General features: G+C 30.5%; 1 pseudogene; it reads left to right on the top strand.

Moving 5' to 3' along the window:
- The first annotated feature begins 24,385 nt into the window (after positions 1-24,385).
- LOC111013458 (ethylene-responsive transcription factor ERF098 pseudogene) lies at positions 24,386-25,205 on the top strand (annotated as a pseudogene).
- Positions 25,206-27,551: the final 2,346 nt, after the last annotated feature.

The following is a 27,551-nucleotide window of genomic DNA, read 5'->3' as shown; positions in this document are numbered from 1 at the left end:
TCCTCTTCCAAACTTTCCTAAATCAACTTTCCTGATAAAGAGTCCAACAAAAACAGCTTTCTTTTCTTCTTCTTCTTCATTTTTTCCTTTTTTCTAGAAGACAAAAAAAAACCAACTTTCAGAATATCTTTGATTATGTCAAACCAGAAATTTCATGTTTCCTTCCTTTTCATATATATAAGTATATATATATTTTGAATAGTTTAATAATTATAAAGTAGGAGATCGGACAACTATTGATTTCAATGGAACAATTCTTAGAAATTTTTTAAAAATCCACATTTTTTTTACAACTAACGTGGGATAGAGAAGTACATCTCAAATACCGCTGAGTTATGCTCATGTTGATTTTTTTATACTAACTTTTGACTTTTTATTTATTTTAGCTTAAAACTTACGAGGAAACAAATTTTTTACTAAATTATATAAAATATCTTTGATCTTGTATAGCCGTTTTCAATTTTGAAATTAACGTTTTAAATGCTTTGATTTGATCTTCAATCATTTTTTTTTTAAGGAAAATCCTTTACAATGTCTAATGAAAAGTTAACAAATTAAAAATAGATTTGGAAAATGTTTTTTCTAATTAAAAGAATTTAACTTTTGCACATTTGAGTGTTTGTGGAGTGACAAGAGACAAGCCCAGAAGTTAAAAAAAAACCAACACATCAAAGAATTCAACTATTATTGAAAATTAATATAATGTGAATAGTGGCCAAAGAAGACTAAATAGTTAGAGCACCCAAAAATAGGTCATTGGTTTAATCCTTTGTACCATCTGGTATTTTTGACTTTTTCCCCTCCTTTTTTGATTGACAAAATATAACAACTAATAATGCAACATGTGCCATAAAAACATCTTATAATAATCATAAAAATAAAATTTTGAAATACAAAGTTTGTGTACCTTATCATAATAATCCTTTGGTTTCGGGGAATGAGGCTTTTCATTAATGACTAATTGGGAGATAGCGTGACGAAAATAAAAATGGTATTATTCTAATGATCACTAGTTGAAAGATGACATGATGAAAATAAAAATGGTATTATTCTAAAAGAAATAGATTAAGAAATGAAGGTTATTTTTTTAAGTTTAATTATCAATGAATTGAGTTAGAAGTTTTTTCTATTTAAAAAATAGAAGAAATTATAGAAATAATGTAATATAAATATGTATTTTTAAATATATAATAAGAATGGTAAGATTTTATACTAGAGAGGAAGGAAGAGTAAAAGTGTTAATATTTGTTAATAATTAAATAGGAATTTGGTTTTAGTATTTAATTTAAGGGTATAAACTTTGAGTCCCTGAAATGAATTATATATATATGTTTATTTTGTGTAATTACTCTAGAAATAATAATAAATCAAATTTAAATAAATAATAAATAATATAAATTAAATTATTTTATATTAACATTCTAAATTTTAAATTAACAATTTAGCTATATTGGAAATTTAGCACAATAATCAATTGAATAATTAATATTAAATGCTATTTAACTAAAATTCAATATATACATATTTAGCAAAACGATATATTTGTATAAAGCGTTAAAATCAATCAAAATTAACTTACAATAATTAATTTACAATAATTAATTTATCTTTATTAAGTTAAAATAATAATTATTTTAAACAATTATGTTTTAATTTAAGTGTCACCCTTTAATAAATATATTATAAATAATATGTCTAAATTTATGTTGTTGATTTTATTTAGCAATCAATCTTAATAATTATCTATGTATTTAACAAAATTAATCATTTCCATCTTATTAATTTCATCAATTAATTACATTTTTTATAAAAAAAAAAATTAAGTATACACTTTAATAAGTTAATTTATTACAATATAATAATTAATTTAGTACATTATTGGTAAAATTTTGATATTATTTTATTAATTATTAATTTAATATAAATATTTTAACTAATTTTAATTAATTAATTGGAATAAAACAAAGTAAATAGTTACATTAAAAAAATTATTGAAAAGAAGAAAGACGAGGGTCTGGCACAAAACCTATGGACAAATTCATGAATGGTAAAGAAAACCCTTGTCCAGAAAATAAGGGATGGTTGGGGTGGTTGGGAATAAACTATTTCCAAGAAAAGATTTCAAATCTGTGTAACAAATAATAGCTTTACTTGTCCATGTCCCGAGAAAACATCGCAACCAAATGACCCCTACGGGATAGCTTGGGGGCTTGGGGTAATATCCTTGAGGTCTTGCGTTCAAGTCACATGAAACAGAATTCTACAGGTACCGGTACCGCCTACTGAGGTTCTCATCAATCAATTCCTCCCTTGGGAGAAGAACGACTTTAAGCGGGCATTATTGACTATTGAGCTCATTCGCTGAAGGCCCAAAGGTTGTCCAGTGACTGGGTTTCAATTTCAAAGCTTCTGGTCAAGTTCCTCGAGGATGGAAATAAATCGATTTAAGCTTAGATTTTCATTCCTCCTCTCTCTCTCTCTCTTTTTATGGAAATCTTCTAAATTTCCTCGATGGACTGTTCAGTCTAACAACCCACTAGTATCAAATGTAGTTCAAGTTGCGTTTTCTAATTAATTAAAGTGACTTTGTTGTGTTTAAAAAAAAAAACCTCTTACCACACTTAAAAAAACCAGAACATATATACTTATACAACAAATTCAAGAGATCTCTTTTGTTCTTAAGAACCCATTGGCCAAGATGTTCTTTTCGTTGTGGAGCTTTGAGGTTAATCTCGCAAAATGCAGAGTGATTTGAGTCATACAATGTTTCAGTTGGGTTGTATATCTTGGAAAGGACAAACATAAATTAATTGTTAGATTTTTACAAAGACATACATACCGCAGATGGCTTCAATCTCCTTAACGGGAGTGAGATATCAGCGCCTCAACTTCTTCTTCTTCTTCTTTTTTTTTTTTTTTGAGAAATGCGCCTCAACTTAATTGTTTAGATTTTTATTTTCGTAATATATATTTACTCCACACACAAGAAGGATTATTGATGGTGTGCTCCACAATAGTTGGAGGTATTACTTGCGCAGTCTAATTAACACTAGTATAATGTTTGTTGGAGTAACTCAATCGTTAAGGATGGTTACTTGAAGAAAATATTGTTTTAGATAATAACATTTTTTCTACAAGCACTTTTAGAAAAATTTATTTATTTATTTATTTTTTGAGATATAGAAGAATTTATTAATTAGAGTGTATTTAGGCCTGTTTGGAATGATATTACAAGGAATGATTTTAGCAAAAGAGATTTAATGATAATTGAATCTGTGAAAGTGATTTTTATATAATTATTTGAACTTTGTTACACACTTTTTTAATGTGATTTTTATATAATCAAAAATACTTTTTGAATTATTAATATTTAAAATTTAAAGGGAGAATTTGACAAAATTTTTAGACAGAGAAAAGTTAGAGAGAAAAAAAATGAGAAATTTAAGAGGGTGAGAGACAGGAGGGATAGCTACTTGGTTTTATAACATTTGATGTCGGGAAGCACATAGGAATTGTAGGCGGTTATCATGAGATTTAAATTCATTTCCTCTCACTTCAACGTAGCTCCTTTGAACCAATGAGCCATCCAGCCACCCATAATAGTTTTCGAACTATTTTAAACCCACCGTGACTCAAAAGTGAAACTAAGAAAGGATAATTGTGTAAAATAAAAAAAATGTATAAAATACTTTAGATTTAACTGTTTTTCCTATTATTTTCCCTCCTAAAATTTTGAAATATCGAAAGACTATATATATAAGTTAGAATTTAAAATTTTGTGACTCCCCAAAGAAAGAAAAGTTCTAATTTCACCCCTACTTGGCGGGTAAATTTCACCAATAAGGTAATTTCTCTAAAAAATATATATATAAAAATAGAGCAGCTTTCAATTTAATTATAAAAATGTAAATTTGATAAAAAATTAATTAGGGTACGTATACAAATTAAGGACAAAAATAGAGTAGTGGTCGGTCAAAGTGAAAAATCACCTATTTTACACGTCATTTAGGTGCCACGTGTATATGACCACGTACTTATCTAGACATCGCGTACAATGCATGCAATTTAATTTTTTAATAACCTTATCTCTCTTCCAAAAATATGAAAGAAAACGATGAGATCAAAATAGAGACCAATCTTTCTCAAAGGTATCTCTCCATCCATGATTTTGAATTCCAATCCCATCTTTGATCCTTTCCCTATTTTATTCATCACGCTGAAAAGCCAAAAATTGTTATTTCTCTCTCTCAACTCCTTTTTTCTTCGATCTTATCTTCAAATCAAATCGATAAGATGTCTTGGAGGGTTTGAAATCGAATCCTTTTTATTTTTTTTTCTAGGTAGTCCTCTCGAGAATTTCTAGTTTTGAATTCTAATTCCCCTGGTCGAATTTGACTTATTTATAAATTCACAAGATGTAAATATTATTTTTGCACAATCACAAAATTTATGGACGCGTGATTTAGACATGATAAAAGAAACTAAAAGAAAGTAGATCAATTATTTTAAACTAAATCCGTATTTCTATATATTGTTTTAAATACATTATTTAAAAAAACAAGAATGAAAAAAAAAACTTCCAAACATTGAAAGATTTATGACTCTAAAATACATTTAAAATCCCTACTGGGCTCAAACAACTACAATGACTATTTATATCAAATTTTGAGCCAAATGCTAGAATTCGTCTAGCACCAATTTAACACAACCTAACTCATATTATATTATATATTTCCTATTGATAAGATAAAGTCAGTATCGATATAAATGTTGAGGTATCAATTTTATTAAAATGTTGATGAAAATATCAATGTCAATAGATATTTTTGAAAAAATTTATAAAAAATATTTAAATTAATAAATAGGTATTTTTTAAATAAATTAAAAATTCTTATGGTCAATATTATGTCTAGTAATATTTTTTATAACTTTTTTAAAATTTATTGATTTTCTTATAATATTGATTCACTCTCACCAACTTATAAAAATATTGATGAGAATATCGATGAAATTTTTTTTAGTGCAACATGTAGGGGTGGGGGATTGAACTCACAAGCTTATGGTTGGAGGTATGTGCCAATTACCGCTAAACTATGTTCGTTTTGACGAATATCGATGAAAATTTAATGCTCGACTAAGATCTCAATTTTCAATTACTTTTGACAAACAATCACATCCATATGAATGAATCAACCTACAAATTACTCACGTAGATTGTTGAGTTCAATCACAAATAAATAATTATAGTGGTAATAATATAAACTTTTACTAGTCTTTTTAATTATTTATTATTATTATTGTTTTTTCTTTTTGTAATTTCTCCAAAATTTTTCAAAACCAATGAGAGAACGAAAACTAGGGGCGGCGGCAAATTCCCATAGTTTGGAAGTCATTATATCACATACAAGCCAAAAACATGAAAGACAATGAACAAGATTATTGTAATTAAATATATGATGATGCAATGCCATTATTATTATTATAATCTGAAACCAAAAAAAAAAAAAAAATTTAACAGAATCCATTTCCAATTTGTTTAAATTTGGCCATGTCGATCGGTTTCTTGTCAACTTGGAATGATATCAATGAAAGAAAAGTAATCTTTTGATATGTTTCATCTTTTAAAATTCTTAATTCTACTTTTAATGTATTAAAATTTTATTTTCATTAAACTAATTTTTAACCAATATTGATGCATCATTAAATTATTATTTTATCAATATATTTAGACATGTAGATATATTAATTTTGTAATAAAATATATGGAGGTGGGGATTGGAACTAAGATCTTTTAGTCAGTAGATGCCTTAGCAGTTGTTTGATCACAAATTTGACCAAGCGATGAACCTGACTTGCAAAAAAGAGAACACGCCGATACCAAAGTCAGGAAGAATCTGAGTTGCTCTAGAGAGAAAAAGGATGTTTGTGTACCTAAAAACGGAGTGAATAGTCTATTTGTAGGTGACTTCCCTGACAATATTCCTGATAAGGCCTCAACGACTCTTTGACTGTGAATCACGACGTGTTGTCGTGGAGTTTGTCGAAGACTGGGGCTGAGCCGATGAAGCTGATTAGCTCAACAACCAAATGGAAGGAGATTTTCTATGACGCTTGGTCAGCTCGGCCACGCAAGGCGATGGCGCGGTCATGAGACATGAGACCGAGGTGATGAGACTGTTGGGTTTGTAAAGTGATTGCAAACAAAGTCCCATATTGGCTAGAGAAGGGAGTGATCATAAGTATATAAGAGATGACAATTATCTCCATTGGTATGAGGTCTTTTGGGTAAAACCAAAAGCACGCCTTAAAATGGTCGACAACAAAATCATCCAAAAAGATGACAAATGATGTATAAATTGAAAATAATTTCTTGTAGGTTAAAAATAGCAAGTAGTGGCTACATAATTTAAAATCAGAGTTTAAATGTCTCTCCAACTTATATATTTTATTCTTTTTCCTTTCTTAAAAGTCGACATATTTGTATTATTTCAAATTAAAAAAATTGACATATAGAAAATTTACAATTTTTTTCCTATTTTATTTTTAAATTGACCTAACTCCATGACATTTTTCCATCTTTAAAAATCATAGGAAATTTATGAAAAAGTTTTTCCTTCTTTAGAACTCATAAAAAAACAGAATAGGAAAATAAATACAAAGATACAAATGTTGGCTAAAACCAAGGTGTCGTGGGGAGCTGGGGAGTGCGCTTGCCACTGCACGATTTAATAACTTTTACTGTAATCATTTGTAAAATATTTTTAAATGTTCAGGTCGTAGATCCAACCTGCTTTCTATTAACAAACTTCAATGTAAGTCTGAGCATAGTTCAACTAGTAAACGTACATATCTCTCACAAAAAAGTTGGAGGTACAGATCTCCACCCAACATGTTATTAAACAACAAAAATATATATATATATTATTGAGATAACTAGAACCTATCACAGTACTACTTAAAAAATTCATCCACAATTTCATGACTAGTCGAGATATTGTCCTTTTTATATATCTAGGATATTCTAGGTTTGAACCGAAGGATATTCTAGGTTTGAACCAATGTGAGACTATATTTTACATTCTCAATTATTCATAACACCCATCGTGGACTAAAAGTTGCGAGTTCGAATACCTATATATAATTTGTAAGTTTTTATCTTTTTGTTTTTTTTTTAAATCTAAGACTAATTAGGGGCAATTTAGCAACAAGAATAAAAACTACCCTTTTCAATGTGATAGCCAATAGGGAAATAAGATCACTACAAGGGATGGGGTAGGGATTAAGAGATGATAGTGATAACTTTTTATGGCAAAGTTCATGAACCTTATTAATTAGGTTAATGTCAATATCCATATCTTTTAAAGAAAAAAAAATTGAATACACTCAATATCTGTGTCAGAAAGTAAATTAAATAATAAAAATTTCTTGTAATTTTATAAACTCAACTATATGTTATATTTCCAATTAGCCCATGTGACAAATAAATCTTGGGGTACTAGTCTGGTTCATGCATCAAAACCTCATTCCTTAATAATTCTCCAAAATAATTCTCTCCCTTTTTGTTTTCAATAAAATTAAAAAAGGAAGAGAAAGGACGAGAGAAAAGAAGATTGATAGAGTCGATAATAATAATTCTACTTTAGTCACGAATCATGTAATCCGGTCAGATTTAATTACGTTCAAAAAAAGAAGACTGTATACTTTTAACGTAATAAATAATTTGTTATTATCAGGTAGAAAAGACAGATACAATTAATCATATGGAGGGCTTAGATATATATATACACACATATACGTCAAAATGTCAAGTTGTTTTCTTTTTAAAATACCAAGTTGGAATTAAGTATAAAAATATATGAATTATAATATTTAGTCTAAAGTGCGATTAATTTTTTAATACTCCAAACTAATAATTAAAATTCTCCCCACTTGCAAAGTGATCAATCTTGACTTTCAATACTCAAATAATTCAAAAGTGGAGATGATGTCATCAAGAAAATCAAATTGGTCAAGGTCATGCATAATAGTGTGTCAAATTCTCATGCATTTGCTTTTTTTTTTTTTTTTTTTTAAACTTCTCAAGCTTCTTTCACTCTCTAAAACTTTAACTTTATCTATTTTAATAAAAGATGTGGGGTTTAGAAAATAAATTTTCACTGCAAGAACTTAGAGTTTCGACGATGGATTTCCACGTAAAGTGGTTGACTTTCTTCTCAAGAGGATGAAAATAGAGTCATCATCCGTCTTTATTTATACAGTGTGATTAATTACCCAAATGCATGAATAAGTTAATCTGCACAAAAAAATTTGTATTTGGAGGTCTTTTGTGTATAAGAAGGTATTAGCACCAAAACACTCATTCAATGAACGATAATTTATTTTCAATAAAATGACCTTTAAAGAAAAAGAATTTTATTTTTGTTTTTGAATATTTGATGCTTTATTATTATTATTGTTCTTGAGGTAAAGATAAGTAGTAATTATTACTGGTCTGCACCCCAAGGGACGGTTTGGTTGAATGTTTAAAATAAGTAGTTTGGAATTAAGATGTTTGAGATTAAGTTGTCTATATTTGGTTGTATATATATATGAGATTAAGATACCTGAGATTAAGATATTTGAAAATAAATTATATATAGGTTTATTTTGTGTAATTATTTAGAAATATGCATTTTATGTCACCGTAAATCTTATTCATAGCTAAACAAATTTAGTTAAAAATAAATTATATAAATTTAATAATTTTAATTTATAAATTATTTTATATTAACATTATAAATTTGAAATTGACCATGTTGACAATTCAGCATAATGATCAATAGTAAATGTTATTTACCTAAAATTCAATATATACATATTTAGTAAAATGATATCTGTGCATGAAGCTTTAGAATTAATCAAAATTAAATTTACATTATAATATATATTTATTAAGTTAAAATATTAAAATTATTTTGAACAATTATGTTTTAATTTAAGTGTCACTCATCAGTAAATATATTATAAACAATATATTTAAATTTATTTGTTGATTTTATTTAGCCATCAATCTTAATAATTATCATAAAAAAAATGTCTTTAACAAAATTAATATTTTCATTCTATCAATTGCATCAATCTGTTACATTTTTTATAAAAAAAAATTAAGAATATACTCTAATAAATTAATTTATTACAATAGAACAATTAATTTATATAAATTTTTAATGTTGTTTTATTAATTATAAATTTAATTTAAATATTTTGACTAATTTTTAATTAATTTTATTTTAATAAAATAAAGCAAATAATTACATTTAAAAAAAATAATTTATTGAAAATGAGAGAGATAAAAATCTGATACAAAATCAATGGCAAATCCATGAAAATAGGAGGAGGGTAAAGAATCCTCTTGTCTATGGGAATAAAAGATGCACGGGAATAATTTCCAAGAAAAGTTTTTAAATTTGTCAAACAAACAAGGCTTTACTTACTTATGTTCATTCCCACCCAATAAACTCCCTAACCAAACCACCCTCTAGAGTATTGGCGTCGTGACAAGAGGTCTGGATGTTGCATCTAAGATATTCATGTTCGAGCCGTCTTGTGTCTAGAAAAAAAATTATGATTATCAAACTTATTTTACAATTATTGTTTTTTCTTTTTAAAAGGAAAAAATAAAAGAAAGGAGGACTTTCCTTAAAACACCTTTTTTTTAATCTCATTTGAAATCAAACTTGGATTAAGGAAATATATTTATTTTTAGAAAATGAATTTCAAGCAAAAACATTTTATATAAAATGATGATTTAATAAATTTACAAAAGAGACAAACAATATCAATTTAATTGATAAAGAAAGGTACATCCAATTGCTGAGGAAACGTATTAAAAATCAAGTCTTAGCCTGCAAGATATTAGCTTCTCAATATTTAAAGTCCTATTGTTTGAAAATTTCTTTTTAGAGAATTTGAACTAAAGGTTAAAAATCTTTATCAAATAATATGATAACGAAATTGACATAATATATGCACATTTGACAAATATTATATGTATCGGAGGCAATTTATTGATTGTCGCGTATCAGCATCAAAGATCATCGTGGACGATCAGAGAATCATATAAGAAGATTCGACAAAGGCAAGTTTCCTCCGCTCGGCATCCAAAGTCGAGCCGAGCTATATTCTACATACTACTGAGCTATGTCAGGTACAAGCTGAAGTTAAAGAGTATCTGCAGGCATACAGATGGCAGACATGTTCTCCGACACAACATCTCGGTCCTAGGCTATCAAGCCATTTCAAGAGTTTGTTAGCTTTACTCAATCACATCAAATGTTTTAATGATAACAAACTTTATTCAGTGATGATTTTAGTGTTTCAAAGTATCTATAGTGTAGAGCTCAAAAAGACAACCAACGCATTTCGAATCACTCAAATCGAAGTTCGAACGAAGAAGTTATGGTCAAAACAAGATTGGAGAAAAATCCTATGTGGCAGGTGACATGGATCAATGGGCCAATTCTACGTGGGTGACGAGTGAACTACTCAGAAGTTGACATGTGTTATCAAGAGGACATATTTATGATAATATGACATCTAACAATCAAACAAATGAGAAGACAACATGTGACACTTTCAATCTCCACAAATCCATTTCCACAAATTTCTCTTAATCTCCTCAATCACTTTCGATCTACATAATTTCTTAGTCTCTGCCAATTTTTCTAATCTCTATAATGATTTTTTCATTTTTTCATATACTTCATCTTAATCTCCACCCCCCTCCTTTGTTGCCCCAAATCCAATGATCAAAATTCATCCTCAAAATTAAGTCACTCAATTCACCAATTATCAAGGAAAACATCTTTCTCCCTTCAAATTATTTTGGTCTCAAGTTTTCATTAAAAAGTTGTCTATATATATATATATTTTTTTTTGTGAGAGATACATTAGAGTTTAGATTTTTGCTTTAGTACAAAATTTGCAAACCCACCTTAGTGAGTTATTTTATTTGTATTGCTCATTTCAGATTTTGGATTTTGTATTAAGGTGTGAGTACACCTTGAAATGTGAGAAAACATAATTGATTGGATCATGAACCATTAAAAAGGATCGTGAGTTTCTCTTTAGTCTAGGACAAAAAGAAGGTCAATCGGTTTGGTTCTCACCCGTAAGAGAGTCGGTGCAGTAAAAATACCCAAGAAAGAATATTAGGGAGTGGAGTAGGGATTTCCGAATCACTCTAAAAATTCTTGGTGTCATCTCTCTCTACCTTTTTAATTTGTGTGTTGAACGAATTTGTGTCCCTTATGTGCAAGTATACACCATCGATGCAGCAAGTAATAAAAAGTTCGAATCCACAAGGACTGCTCACTAAGTATACACCATCGATGCAACAAGTAATAAAAATTTCGAATCCACAGGGACTACTCACTAAGTAGACACCATCGATGCAACAAGTAATAAAAAGTTCAAATCCACAGGGACTACTCACTAAGGACTTGAATAAATGCTCAAGAAAACTAATATTTAAACACAAAACGATAGACAACAACGACATAACAAACAATCAAAGGAATAAATGCCACACGTTCACTGTTAACAAATCTGAACTTAAATAATTGACCACGCAATTTTAGAAAGAAAAGTACACAATAAAATGGTTAACAACTGACTTTTGAAAGGGTAAAGGGGAAGTTAAACGTGACTTTTTCTAGGCTACACAAATAATGCTATAGCATTAACGATGTTTTAATACTAGCTAAACAGACATGGAGTCTTCCCAGACGTCCCAGATTTTCTGCTATTAGAGTTTTTAGACAAACTAAACAGCATATAGTAATAGTTTATAATTGTGCTAGGTGAGCTCTATTCCTAAGTACCGATTCTCTAGCTCAAGCAGATTCTAGTATGAATTGAAGTTTATCACTCCCTATTACAATTATCCAAGAGTTAACAAGAAGATATTCCAACAATGGTGATCAAGCATGCTGAAAATAAACTTTGAAAACAGCTTCAACTCAATATTCATTCATCATTAACACTAATAACACAATTTTACAACCCAAGAAAAAAGTTCACAACATTTCCCCCTTACAAATGGGCTTAGCTACACATGGCCAGGAAAGAAAACAAGAAAACAATAAGAAGAAATACAACACAAATGGACGTAGGGATAAAGAGATGGAGCTGAAAGTTCAGCTCCAAGTAGGTCCGTCTGCTTCAGTTGGCGCTCTTCTCTTCCTCTGTCTTCTTCGTAATTGATTTTTTTGGGAGGTTTTCTTAGAGTGAGGGTGAGGTGATATGTGAAAGTGTATTAGAGGCGATGATTCCTCAAGTTACTGTGGTAACTCCCAGAGTAAAGTTCTGTCACTGTTAGCTTGTCATTTCTGATTCCAATGTTGTAGCATAGTTGATGCTGCCCAAATTAGATTTTCCAAAATTGTTAGTAAATTTGAAGAGGGATATAACATTATGACATTTCATGCAGAGACTCGGTGTAGATTGGGTGAAATTGAGGCTATCCTTAGCTAATCTATGTGAACTTCTTGCCGAAATAACCCTCTTTTGGAGAGTTATTAAATTTCATTTGATTTTTGTTATTCTTAATTTTATTTCTAAAATTGAAAAGTCGGTAAGCAACCCTATTCACCCCTTAGTGTTGACATTCGATCCTATAGAGGTTACCTCTATAAATAGAAAACTCCGCCTCTCAAATAAGGGATGTAAAATATATTCTCTCGAATGTAGACTGGATTCTGTACTAAGTCAGAATGCTAATTTTTATTTTGCAGGTCCATCATATATCGACTACTAGTTCAAGCTTTGTAGATCCGAACTTGATCATTTTCATGATCAAACAATTTGCATAATCTAAATAAACATGTTAAAACATTGAATCAATCATGTTACAAGAAACAATAATATAAAATTAATAACGGGAATAAAGGAAGAACAAAGCAAGATAAAATAACAACGGAAGAAACATATTATGAAAATAATGTCAGAAGAATTAAACTCGTGCTTGGAACAAAGGTAGGCAAAAACATCATTTGATAACAACATATATATAAACTTACCATCTTGAAAGCAAACTAGATTTTTACCTCCTTATTAAATTTGGCGCGAGTCAACGATGAGAAAAAAAATTATAGTGAAAATAGTGATATAGCAAAATTTGGGAGATAGTGAATATATAAGGATAAAAAAAACAACAAAATTGGTAAAAAAAAGAAATGAAGAAGATAAAAGAAGTTAGAGGGAGTGGAAGAAAAAGAGGAAAAAAAAAAAGTAGAGAACGAGAGAGGGACTGTGTGATAGATTATGAGGAACGAGTGAGGAGTGTGGTGACCAAAAAAAAAAATAGTAGAACTCTTTTTGCAGCGTGTTTTTTCTTCCCCACCAACTTAAAATTCTACCTTTATTTACCTCAAATTCAAAACCTCGTTTTTAAGGAAAAGATCCAAATATTTAAACAAAATAACAAATAAGAAGAATTTTTTTTATTAATTACTCAATCTTTAAAAAAGGAAAGAAGATATATGATTAATTAAAACGTTTGATTTTTCTAAATAAAATTAAAGTGATAAACAATTTGTTTTATTTTTACTAAAAAGATTTTATTCCAGAAGATAAAGAGATCTATATATATATTAGTACAACATGTAGGGGTGGGATTCGAAATCACAATCTCTTGATTGAAGATATATGTCAGTTATTTTGAGTTATACTGCTTTGACAAGAAATCTATATTTATTAAAAATAACTTCTTTTATTTTTTATTATTATCATGTATATTTATTTATTTATTTATTTATTTATATTTATATATAACATAAAAGAAGGAAAAAAGTTTTGACTAAAAAATTATTACACTGAAAATTAAAGTGAACGATGAAATAGTAAACCTAACAAATTTAGGGGTCTATTAACGCGATGATAATATTGGCAATTTCGATTTTATACTCGTCTCCTTTAAATAATTAAAACACCATCGTATCCAATAAAAATCAAAAGATAAATTTTTGGATGGCCTCCTTTTCTTATTCCATAAAAATATGTTAGTAATATTATCTATTATTTATTTTAGTGCATAATTATAAATGTAACTTTAGAATATGACATAATCAATCAATTGATATTTAATACTTTTTTTAAAATTTAAATTTATCTCTAATTAATTTGAAGTTTAAATACTATTTTTCAATTTCGGTTTATTTAATCTATGTACTTTCCAAATATTTATTTGGACATCTGTACTTTCAAATTTTAATCCTTCTTTTAAAAAGTAACAAACAAAAAACATAGAAAAGAAGAAATTTTCTACATGGTTGAGTCAATGAGATATTTTGATGAGAATTTATGGTAGGTGTCTATATTTATCTCCTCGTTTTGAAAAATATCAAATAGTTTTTTGTTATTAAAAATGTTTATCTTTATTTTTCAACTATTTCATAGGTTTGATTTGAACCATTTTACCCTTCATATTTCGTTATTATATTTAAAATAAAATATTACTCTTTCTCCTAAATTCAAAATATTTATCTTTTTTGTTTTTTTTTTTCTACATTCTTCCCCATATTTTGGGTCAATGAGATATTTTGATTCATTATGGATTCTTCCATGAGAGGCCTACCATGACTAGACCTACCATCACACTTTGGGCCATTTTCCTTAGACCATATTATATAGATGATGGATCTTGCACTTGTTAATTAAAAATGAGGACTCGGTCCTATTATCAACTATATTTCACAAATAACTCCTATTTTTCAAATTTACATATTTGAATTTTTAGATTTAAACTTTTTATTAATTCTAATATTACCCTCAATTATTTCTGTTTTATTCCATTTGATTTGTTTTTTTATTTAAATTATTAAATTTAATTTTTATCTTTTTTTTTCATATTTGGATTTCAAATCTCCTGCCATCCAATCTTAAAAAATCTCATATTTTTTCATATCACAATTAATAACCCATTCGTATTTGGATTGAACATATTAAATATGATATACACATTTTTTTTCTTTTCTGGAATCTTATTTTTAATCATTTGATAAACATATACTCCTCCAAAATATTTTTTTTATATAGTTTAATTATTTTATTCTCTCATTATTTTTTTTCGACTCTTTTTTTTCTAGTATGACTTTCTTTAAATAGTATGATAAACATATACTCACCAAAATGTTATATAATATATATACTAAATTATTAGGATTATTTAATAGATTACAACAACCATTACATACCATTTTTCATTTTAATCTTCTAATAGGTAGTATGATAAACATATAGTTCTCCGAAATGTTATATAATAATATATACTAAACTAAAAGGTTATATAATATATACATATAGTTCCCAATGTGTGTTATATAATATATATTGGTATATATATTTTTATAATATATAATGGTATATATATTTCATTGATCTCCCTCTCTATGTCTTCTTCACGCCACTCCTCTCCATAAGCTGTCTTCTCTGACAATGAGCAAACTGGCAGCGACCTCTGGCAACATATAGCGCGTGGAGTGTTGGGAAATTAATGGTCCTGAATAATTTCCTCTTCCACGAGAACATCCAAACACACACCACAATATGCAAGGAAGAAACTGTAAATCATAAAAATACGACACAGCAAAATTATAACTGGTTCACCAACTAACAAATACATCACAGCAAAATTATAACTGGTTCACCAACTAACAAATACATCCAGTCTTCCGCTCAGATGTGGATAATTGACTAATATTGTCAAGAATTGGATTACAATAAACTCTTTAGAAGAATAACCCCTAGAGGTCTCAACAAAAGCCACTTACCTTCTAAGTAATATAACACAATTACTTAGGTACATGAATGAGAAAACTCACAATATGATCAAGATACAATTACCCCAATAAAGACGATCTTGATTTGTCCAAGCCTCTACCAAATACTTCGAGCCACCGCCTCAAATTAGAGGCCAAAAACCGCCAAAATTCGGCTGCTGTATATATCTCTCACGACTATTTTGTTTTTACTGCCACACCTTAAAACAAAATTAATACATATACATACATACCTACATACATATATATATATATAAAAAGGTGTGTGGCGGCAAGAAAACTTAAAAAACAAAGTTTTGGGGTTTTGACCCATTAAATTTCCTTTTTTTTTATTTTGTTTCCAATTCCCAGCAATCTTTTACTTGGAAACAGAATCACAATTTTGCCTCCTACTATAACTACAATGCCCCCTCATCTTCATCTTGATAAATTCGCCAAGGCTCAGTTCTAATTGTTCTGGCAACGAACTGATCCACAATGCTCGGTCCTCCCCAAGCTCTGTCTGATTCTGCCCCAGACTGGGCAACTCCACGTGGTTTTTGTCCCCCAGACTTATTGGAGACATAACCACATACTCCCACTTGATCTAAGTGGTTCTCGTTGCTTCTTTCTTCGATCGAACCCACTGACCTCTGAAAAAAGATTTTCTCTCTACATTAGGCTTGACACTCCCACCTAAGCATATTGTCACACTAGAAATAGAACTCGTACCTTTTGATGCACTAATTCGCCTATGCGACTTCACCAACTCGCTTGAACATCTGATATCGAGGTATGAATTCAATCGCCTATCAAATTCTCATTTCCCTTTTTTGTACTTCTCAACTATTTAACTTGAGCTGATGACAGATTCTTCTGATCTCCTGATCATCAATGCTGCTGGTCCTTTAAGGTCTCGCCCTAAACCATCTACAGCTACCCTGTGCATTCTTTATCTTAGTGAACCTTTGGCAACCCCAAACTCTAACACATAAACAGAAAATCTCTTGTGGCTTGTCGCCACTACCCTGGATTCCCTCTTGAGCTTCCAGGAACCCCCAACAAACTCACTGTTGTAACCATTATTGTCTAGCTTCCCTGCGGATAACAAATTCAATCTGAAGCTAGAAAAATACTTAACGTCTCGCAACACCAACTCGGCCCCTTCACTTGTCTTCAAACGAACATCTCTAATTCCTCTCACCTTGGAGACAGTCTCATTCCCCATTCTTACTGAGACATAGTCACCTGCAGCAAAAGATGAGAACCAACGTCTGTCCGAAATAACAGCTGATGCTGCAGTGTCTATTACCCACTTTGGGACATAAATCAATTTTCCAGTAACCAAATGGAAAAAATATGTAAAGAAAATTTTTAGAAACCAACCCAAGATTGCGTCTAGGGCAATCTGGGCAAAATCCCCAGCATGTTGAAATCAAATCATTTTGGCTAAGTCATTCCACAAAAAGATCAACAAATAAATTAGTGCATAATTAAAAGAAAGAAAACGTACGAAAACATAAGAGAAGTAATTTTCATTGAATTTAAACGAATAATAACGACATACAAGGAGTTATAGCTTGACCTTCTTCTGTTTCGACCGTGAAATGTAAACACGCTTAAGAACTTTAAAGGAATAGAATAAATGAAGAATGAAAGAAAGAATTACTTGAATTAAAAGAGAGACAGCAAGTAGAAGTTTGAAAATACAAAGAAACAACAACTAAAACATAACTCTCATGAACTCTAAATCTAATGAACGAAAACTAAAGCTAAGAATAACTGAATTTGAGATGAAAAAGAGATGGAAATGGATGATTTGCTGCTGGGGAAGAGGCTCCCTTTTAGGCTTTCAAACAGGTTGAACTTCCCACCAATTTAGGAGGGAATGTGTTAAGATTCTTCAAACAACCTCTCATTGACTTGAACGACACGTTTTTGCTTCATTTAAACATACATGAATTGACTCCCTGACCCATCATTAAGTGGGTTGACCACTAAAATTGCACTAGGCGCAATTCCTGCAAAACAGAAAATTGTGATTTTCTTCCAACTTTCACCACGTTTTTCTCATATTTTTCTCAAAGTACCATATATTGCAAATTATCTAGAAATGTTTTATGCATGTTCTACTTTAAGAATATGTAAGCCTTTTTAGCTAATAATGATAGGAAAGCGTTCGTTCTTATGATCAAACAGGCCTATCGAGTCACATTTCTACAGCAAAAAGTCAACCCTAACAATTATCTCCAACGAATTCAACACCGCGATCTTCACCGTCTCCCAACTGTCAGGCAAAGATGCTAGCAGCCTCATAGCCTTCACCTCCTCATCGATCTTGATATTCATCCCTTCCCGTTTGTTCAATATATGTCGATGAGCTCATTAGCGTGGGAATTCACCAAGGTTCCCTCCAACATGTGGATATTAAAATACTTCGCACAGAGAATTATTTTGGTGTTGGTAGAAGGTTTCTCATACCTGTCTTGTAAGGCATGCATCAATTCTTTTGTTGTCATCTCTTTCACCAAGACGCTAGATACACCCATCGATAAAGACATCCTAATATTTGCAACGGTTTGCTAATCCATCTCTTTCCAATCCTTGTCAATCATCCCCGCTAGTCTTTCCCCCAAAGTCTTGTGTATGTTCTTGCACGTAAGAAGATCCTTTACTTGCATCTTCCAAAAACTGAAATTCTCTGAAGTGAACTTCAGAACCCATTCATAATAGTAGTGTGCATGATATTTGTCTTCCATGATACCTACACTCTAATACCACTTGTTGGAAAATTAATGTCCTTGAATAATTTTCCCTTTCACAGGAATATCCAAACACACACTATAATATGAAAATAAGGTAGAAACTGTAAATCACAAGAAGACGACACAGCAAAATTATATTGGTTCACCAACTAAGGACTACGTCCAGTCTTCCACTCAGATGTGGGTAATTCACTAATATTATCAAGAATTGGATTACAATAAACTCTCCCCAAGAATATCCCCTAGAGGTCCAACAAAAACCTCGTAGCTTCTAAGCAATTTAACACAATTACTTAGGTACAGGAATGAGAAAACTCACAATTACTTGGCCCATTAAGTTTCCTTTTTTTTTTTTAAATTTTGTTTCCAACTCCCAACATGGAGCACCAACGATGGCTGACGGCGAGACCATGTGGGACGCGACTAACGGTGAGATCATCGACTAGATGCAACTTATGAATAGATCCTACGATCCACGAACAAATCTAGCAACCCACAAACAAATCCGACAACCAACGAACAGATCTGGCAACCCAGTAGCACAACTCCCTTTGCAGACGGCAGTGTTCTCTACAAAGATTTGCGACCAGAAACGATCTAAATAGATCTGTCAACCCATTGATTCACGTCGAAAAACACATGACTAAAATTGAGAGCTTGGTTGAGAAATTTGCAACGACCATGACATAGAGCCACCTTCGTTCGCCGTAGCAGGAGCCGGAGTCAGAAGTCTTCGTGCACGAAGCTGTTGGAGAGAGAGTTGCTGGGGTGACCGGAAGTTATTGGGGAGGGGGGAGGGGTGTTTTTTCCATATTTGTAATTTTTTTTTCTTATTTATTAAAAATATATAAACATGACTATCTTGGTAATTTTTACATGGAAACCAGCATTTTTTTTTTTACAAACATGTAAATTATATAGATTTATGTCATTTGTGTAATTAAATTCTTTAAAAAGGCTATACTTGAATTTTTTTTTCCTTTGAAACAACTTTATATGTACTTATCCCTTTAACTTTCAAATTTTTTTCTTATTATTGGATTAGGTTTGAACCAAATAAAATAGGGAAATTTAAGTAAATGGCTAAATTTGGCCCCCCACTTAAGAAAATGTCCCTTGGTTTATAATTTTGTAAAAATGGCTAAAGGATAGATTACGAATTTTAAATTTTTAAGTGTTTTCCTCATAATGTCCTTCCTACGTTTTAAACGTATTTAACAATCCAACAAACTTGCTATTCAATTCAAAACTTGTTTCCTACCGTCAAGGGATTTTATCTTCATTATTTTAATTCTTTTATTAGTAATTTCACTTAATTTAAACGTATTACAATGTTCCACGGTCTTCATCTCATCCTTCAATTTTATATGGTGGTACGTGGAATGGAAAAAATGGATACAACAATTTCTTTAACATGGGATTCTTTACCTTTTTATGTTCTACCTTTCTTCTTAAATTTGTAGCCTTCTTTGGACGCGCATAAGTTATTTACCTTATCTTCATCAGTAGATTCATTATTCACCCTTTCATTTTCTTCATCAGTTTTTGTATCATCTTTATATTAGAAAAATTATCAAAATTATAAGATCAGTAAATGTATATACCAATTAATGATAAACCAATATTAGAATACAATACATGTACGTTACGTACATATCGCAACTCAATCATCAAAATTAAAACGTCCATATATGTATGTACTAATAATTCAACAATTAACAAATCATGAAAGTTGATAGATTTATATATCAATTCAAGAAACAACCAAGTACGTAAGTGTATACATCTATTTACTGTTGTACAACTAAAGTATCATAAATAAATAAACTAGTAAATGCATATCCCAATAAATTAAAACATCTATATATGTATGTACTAATAATTCAACAATTAGCAAAATATGAATGTAAATAGATGTATATATCAATTCATAAACCAAATTAAAACATCAATATATCTATTGACTTCTGTACAGCTATAGTAAGTACATGTATATCCCAATAACTACCTTATTACCAACATGCTCTTCTTCAACTATCTTGATATCTTTTCCTTTTCCCTTAAACATAAAATTAGAATTAACTTAGTGAATCTAATTTTAAAATATTACTATTCAACAACAACATCTCTTCAGTTCTTACCCAAGTTTCCTCCACCTCTCTTTTTGCTGGTCTCATTCAATTTCTTACCTTTCTTTCCCTTGTTTATTGGAGTCTCTACTTTAAGTCCTTGATGATTCATATATATATAAAGATAAAGACATCTATGAAAGGATTTTTAAAAAAACAAATAACTCATATATAAACTGTTGTATCTATACCTCTTCTTCACTGTCTAAGGTGATTGTGCAGGTTTTTCTTCGACGCCCTGCTATTCCACCAACCTTTAATCGTTCACTCGATCGTCGAGTTATTCCACCTCTAACTTTAACCATATAGAAAGTTTGTTGGAATTAAACACATATAATTCTCAATTTTGGTTATTAACAACACGCTCATGTGTAGGCCCCATATTTATATATTTAAAAATACACCTGAAATAAGCTAGAGGAACAGTCTTGGCGACGGCGTGATGGGAGCGGCCGCTGGATGGGAGCGGCGGCGAGATGGAAATGACGGGGGATGGGAGCAGCAGCGTGATAGAAATTCTCGGCGTCATCGGCTGCTATCTTCTGCGGTTGGATGGGAGCGGCGGCTGGGTGGGAGCGGTGGCGGTATGAAAACGGCGGGGGATGGGAGCGACAACGTGATGGAAATTCTCAGTGTTGTCGGTGACTATCTTCTGCGGCTGTCTTCTGCGACGTCGTGGGCTTAAGGATTTCGCCAAGACTGTTCTACGACTGTCTTCTACGGTTGTGGCTGTCTTCTGGGCGTGAAAACAATTAGGTATGTTGTTTTTTTTTTTTTCTTTTTGAGTTCTCTCATGTGATTTTTTTTGAAAAACCCTAATTTTTTAAAAAACCAATTAAAATATTCCTCCCTAATAATATTTATTCTCTTGTAAATCTTATATTAAATATGGGTAAATTTCAAAATCTACCCCAACCCAATCTTATTAATTTTAATAATATTTACTCTCTTGATTTTTTTAAAACAAATAAGCTTATTCCTCCCTAATAATATTTACTCTCTTATTTTTTAAATCTTAAGATGGGTAAATTTCAAGATTTATCCAACACAATCTTATCAATTCTTTTTAAATTTACTTTATTAGCAATTTTAAATTAGAATTAAGATAATTATTTTAATCTGATTTATTTTTTATTAGATACCGTTGATTCCCTAATATTAAGGTCGATTGTTTTTGTTATTCGTAAAAATCTTAAATCCCTAAAATTATGCATATATACCTAATTTGTTACAAGGGTATATTTGTCTAAACATTTTTTCAGTATTTAAAAAAAATCATTTAGCCATTATTGCAATATCAGATAGGTTTAGATATTTTTTAAAACGAATTATTAAATTTGGTCATTCCTGCACTTGCCACTTGCCCCAGTAAAATAGAGATTATAGGCACAAGTCCAATGAACTTGAAATGCGATTTGGGTATAGGCTAAACTAGGCCCAAAGTTTCTTTTTACCTTTTTCCTAAAAAAACTAGGCCCAAAGTTGAAGCCCATAAACTTGGTTGCCAATTTTTAAGAGTATTGTTTTATGTTTCTGGTTTCTCTAGAATTGTTGTTCTTTCTTCTTAAAGAAAAAACACATATAAACATGTTTGGCAATCATTTCTACCATTTGTTTTCTAAAAATTTTAAATTAAAAAGTTTTATGAAAGCTAATTTTTCAAACTTTTTATGTTATATTTATTATGTATTTTATAAGTAAAAATAATAAAATTATGCTCTTATTTATATTTTGGTAGAAAAAAAATTGAAAATCGAAAAAAAAATTTTGATTGTGTTGTTTCTAAAACTTCTACACAATTTTGAAAATATACATTTCTTAAAAATGAGGAACAAGAAACAGTTATCAAACACTTTATTTCTCTAGAAACAAGAAACATAAACAAAATTGTGTCACAAAAAAATAAGTATTTCCATGCGTCCAAGCTTACTACTCTCTACACAGTGTCTAGCTCGATCATCACAAGTCAACTAGGCCGACGCCAAACCCGTGTTCGAATTCCTAACTTCACAATCTTCTTCTACCTTTAGAGGTCTAACACAACACAATAGAGATCTCCCAAAATCACCATGATGCCATATGCGATCATAATAATTTTGCAAAGAAAATGATCTAATTCCCAAGTCGTTTTTTGTGTGTAATAAAATAATAATACCCTACAAGAACAGATGCTCCCTAGTTAGATTTTCCCAGATTTGAGTGTTTTTTTCTCCATTTTCTTAACTTTTCTTTCTTGTGAGAGAAAATATTTTCAAATTCCAACTCTTCACCCCCAATAGGTCAAAGCTCTCTTCCCAACCATTTTTTGAAAAGAGGAGAGAGAGAAAGAGAGAAGAGAGAGAGAGAGAGTCAATTTGGATAAGGAAAAAAAAACACAAAAAGTTAAGTTTGAATAATTTGCACAGGAGATAAACAATAATAGACATCATGCATGCACCTCTCTTACGTTAGTCTCCTCAAAAATCCGTCCTCCGAACCAGAACCAAAATAATATTTAGGTATTCATCGATCAGCACTTATTCAATAAGAATTTAACAGCTTCTTATTTTTTGAATAATAGAAATAATTTATTTTTCTTCTTAATTTTTCTCTCCTACTTGTCAAAAATGGAAGGATGGTCAATCTATGCTAACTGATAAGCAGCTAACTATTTTTTATTTTTTATTTTATTAAGGGTGTCTAGTAAGTTTTTAAACTTTCAACGTTGCATTAATAATTATATGAATTTTCGTCATCGTCAACCTGAACATAACTTAACTAATTAAAGTATCTATTTTCGACTAAGTGGTCTTGAGGAATCTCCACCCTACCAATGTTGTACTAAAAAAGGTATATGAACTTTCAATTTTGTGACCGGTTCTTGAACTTGAGATTTTGTATCTACTAACTCTTAAACTTTAAAAGTTATATGGTAAATTAAGTATCTGTTAGAAACAAAGTAGAAAGTATACCTATAAGATATAAATTTGAGTTTAGTGACTTGGTAGACAAATTTTAAAGCATCCTTTTGAAGATTTCATTTTTAATTTTCTACTTTGTTCACTTCCTCACCCTTTCTTTTCCACATTTCTTAAAAACATATCATTTGAATTCTTAGCTGAATTTCAAATAAATTTCAAAAATAGAAACAAGATTTTTGAAACTACATCAGCATTTAACATCCATTTTGTTTTGGGTTTTCATTTTTTTTTATATTATGCTTATATACTCAACTTTCACATCAGAGTTTTCTTTGTCTTTTTATCCACTATTTTTTTTTTTTTTTTTAAGATTTTCATAATCTAAGCTAAATTTTACTTTAAATGTAATTTTAAGACGTGTAAAAACCATGCATAATTCCCAAAAAAAAAAAAAAAAAAAAACGAGATTGTTATCAAACACGATCTGCCTTTTTTAGTTTCCAATGTTTTAAAAAAAGTAGATTCAAAGAAAAAAGGGAAAATATTATCTATATATAAATAGAACCCAAAAAATAAAATAGTTCTGTCACAAATATGAATGACAAAAATAATTAAAAAGATTAATTTAACCAGAAAGTAAAAACAAAAGTTCCACTCCTCTTGCAGAGTTCATCTCTGACGGCTTAAATCAAATCAAATCCATTTAATTTTCGACGAACAAAATTTCCTCTGTTTCCTTCATCTTCCCAGAAGTTTCCCCCACCAAATGCGACAATAGTTCAACCTTCAAACATGGCTGACTCAGTTTTTAATCTTCCAAATTTCCATATAAATTCAACAGATTTCATTACCTGGTTCGCCGTTCTCCAGATTTTGCGTCCAATTTTTGAAATCCAAGACGAGATAACAAAAAGCCCTAAATCCTTCCCCTGTTCCACAGCGCTCTGTTTTCAGAAAATTTCACAGTGCGATTAAAAACAGAACCTAGAAAAATGGAAGGAAAGAGGACGGCAGGGAACGAATTAGGGAGGAGATCGTCGAACGAAGCTCGTTACCGGGGGATTCGGCGGCGGCCGTGGGGGAAATTCGCGGCGGAGATTCGAGATCCGTCGCGGAACGGCGCTCGGCTCTGGCTGGGGACGTTCGACACGGCGGAGGAGGCGGCGAGGGCGTACGATCAAGCGGCGTACGCATTCCGAGGGCATTTGGCGATTCTGAATTTTCCGAATGAGTACCAAAGTGGAAACCCTAATTTAGCGGCGGCGTTTGGCTCCTCTGCTACGGCGGCGGCGTCTTCTTCGATCTCTTTCGCCGGAAATTACTCCGCGAACAATGCCTGCCGGCGACCGGACGAAGTGATCGAGTTTGAGTATTTGGATAATGAGCTCTTGGAGGAGCTTCTGCAATCGGAAGGGGACGGCTTCAATCGGAAGAACTGAAGAAAATGGTGACCAGTTTTAAAGCAAGAAAAGGGAAATTATTTTGGGGATTTTATAATTTTCGATTTTTTCTTTTCATATATATATTTTTTTAAAAGTTTGTGTAGGTTTGTGTACCGTTAGAAATATGTTGTTATTTGTTTGAAATTAAAAATAAAATAAGCAATTATATTTATTTATTGTCTAAAGAACACAAGTGAGACGGTTCAAATCCTAGTAATTACACAAATTTTGGGGCTAAATTTGTAATTGAATGTGGTTAAAAATTACCAACGATGTTTTTCCGACTTAGTCACATGTGCACGCAAAGTTAGTTGAATAAAATCTTTATCTACAAAATTATTCGATTAATGACCACGATAGTTTTAGGTTACTACTTCCTACACTAGCAACAAAGGTGGGAGGTGTGGGTTGAAGAAAGAGGGCGATTTGTAGCAATCGGTGACGGACAAGGATGATGGTGAGGGGGTCGAGGTAGAGAGAATAAAGAAGTTACATAACCTCACTTAATATTATTGTCACATCTGCAATACATTAAAAGTCAATTTCATATAATGTTACTTTACATCTTTCTTTCTTTTAAGTGATTGACGGTTTGAAATTTGAAAGACGTCAATTTATTAAATCATTGAGTCGAGGAGATGCATGTGTACAGTGAATCTTAGAAATCAATAAAAAGGACGCACAGATTGACCAGCCAAGGCCACCACATGGATTTGGAAAAATAATAATAATAATTAAATAATAAAAGAAAAAGGAACCTTGAAGGCTTGAATGTTGAATTCTTCTCTCTTGACTACCACAAACAAGACACATTAGGACGTGGATCACCACTCGAGTATTACATTTTCATCGACATATTGATATTGCTATGACATCTAACGTAGGAATGTATCAATATTTTCATGGTATTAGTAAAAAAATTGACCAAGTGTTGGAAAATATCAATAAATATACACATTATTTTAATAACAAGGATTTTAGGTGTTAATTTAAATAAATTTTATGATTTTTTAATTTTGTATCCCGACCTAAAGCCCACGAATATCAAATCTAGAGTTGGCATCTTGAGAAACCTTAGGGGGATTTAGTGATCTCTCCTCTTGTTAACTTAGGCATCGGAGCCAGTGTGATTGAGGTCACACCGAATTAGAATTTTTGTTTGGTTTTGCAGGTATTTGATCTCGAAGTATTCGAGTTGGTGCGCGGAACGGAAAGAATCGGTCTACCAAAATGCCAGCATCAACTGATATCATGCTTTAAAAGCTTGATCCTCATCTCTATTATATATATGCTTTCTTTCTATTTTGGCTCTTCTCTGTCACACTAACGACAAATATTATATCCGACAAATATATATATATATATAGATATTTTTTTATTTCTTCGGCTAAATCACAAATATAATCCTAATTAAAAGAAAAAACAATCCTGTGTATGAAATCTAAATTTTGGATTTAGTACCTAACAAGTTTGTATTTTAGTATTTTTTATTTAAACATCTATGTAACACGACTTTTTAATGGAAGTGTATGTTGGGAGATTGAACCCTTTCAACTTCAAGAAAGATAATCGGTGTCTTATAATCTATTAAATTATGCTCAAATTGGTCAAGTGAGTATTACACTATGGGTATGGTACTAGGGAATAGGTAAACCAAAGAAAATAGGAAGAAGTTGTCAAAAAAAAAAAAAAAAACCAAAAGTCTAAAATATGTTATGCACGCGTAGCCTATTGAAAGTTTGTGCTCGTTTGTCCTTGTTTATTCATTTTCCTACTTTCCATTACTCTCCATTTAGCATGTCGTATCAAATCATCACTTCTTAATTCAATCAATTATCACATAGTAAGTAACAATGCTAATAGATGTTGGATCTGTTAGAATAAAATTTGATAGTTGAATGATGCAATTGAAAATTCTTCAATTTTTGAAGTTCATAAACTTTGAAAACAATCATAAAAATTCATGGACAAAATTTATAATTTAAGCTATGTTTTTTTACGAACAAATTTGAGAATGAAGATACTATTTAGTCTCTTTTCTTTAGTACGAGCTTTTGTTTAGCCCTTAAAGAATTAATTCAAGAAAAGAAAAACTCTTTTTTTCGGGCGAGAATTCCAACTCATGAATTTTTTGTCGGAAATAGATGTCATAACCAATTGAACTAGACTGAGATTGACCATCCTAAAATTCTAACATCATTGTAATTAAAACTTTATCGTTATAATTTCCTTTAATGAGAGCAAAGTATTAAATTTCCATCCACACGTTATGGATTCAACATTGACAGAAAGAGTGAATTAATATTTCCATCCTACTGCGATGAAGTAATAAAAATATCAACAAAATATCATTAATATCCACGTTATATTAATGACAAAAGTTTTAAATTTATCTAACAAGGGATAAAATGCTAATTTATTAAAATTTAAATTTTTACAATATTTTTAAAAATATTCATCAATATCAACGTATTTTATTGATATTTATATCTACATTTTCCTAAACATTTCAATTGAT

The sequence above is a fragment of the Momordica charantia genome (assembly GCF_013281855.1).
Source record: "Momordica charantia cultivar OHB3-1 chromosome 9 unlocalized genomic scaffold, Mcharantia_2.0 BLBB01000009.1, whole genome shotgun sequence".
Taxonomy (NCBI): domain Eukaryota; kingdom Viridiplantae; phylum Streptophyta; class Magnoliopsida; order Cucurbitales; family Cucurbitaceae; genus Momordica; species Momordica charantia.
This window is presented reverse-complemented; position numbering and strand designations above follow the sequence as displayed.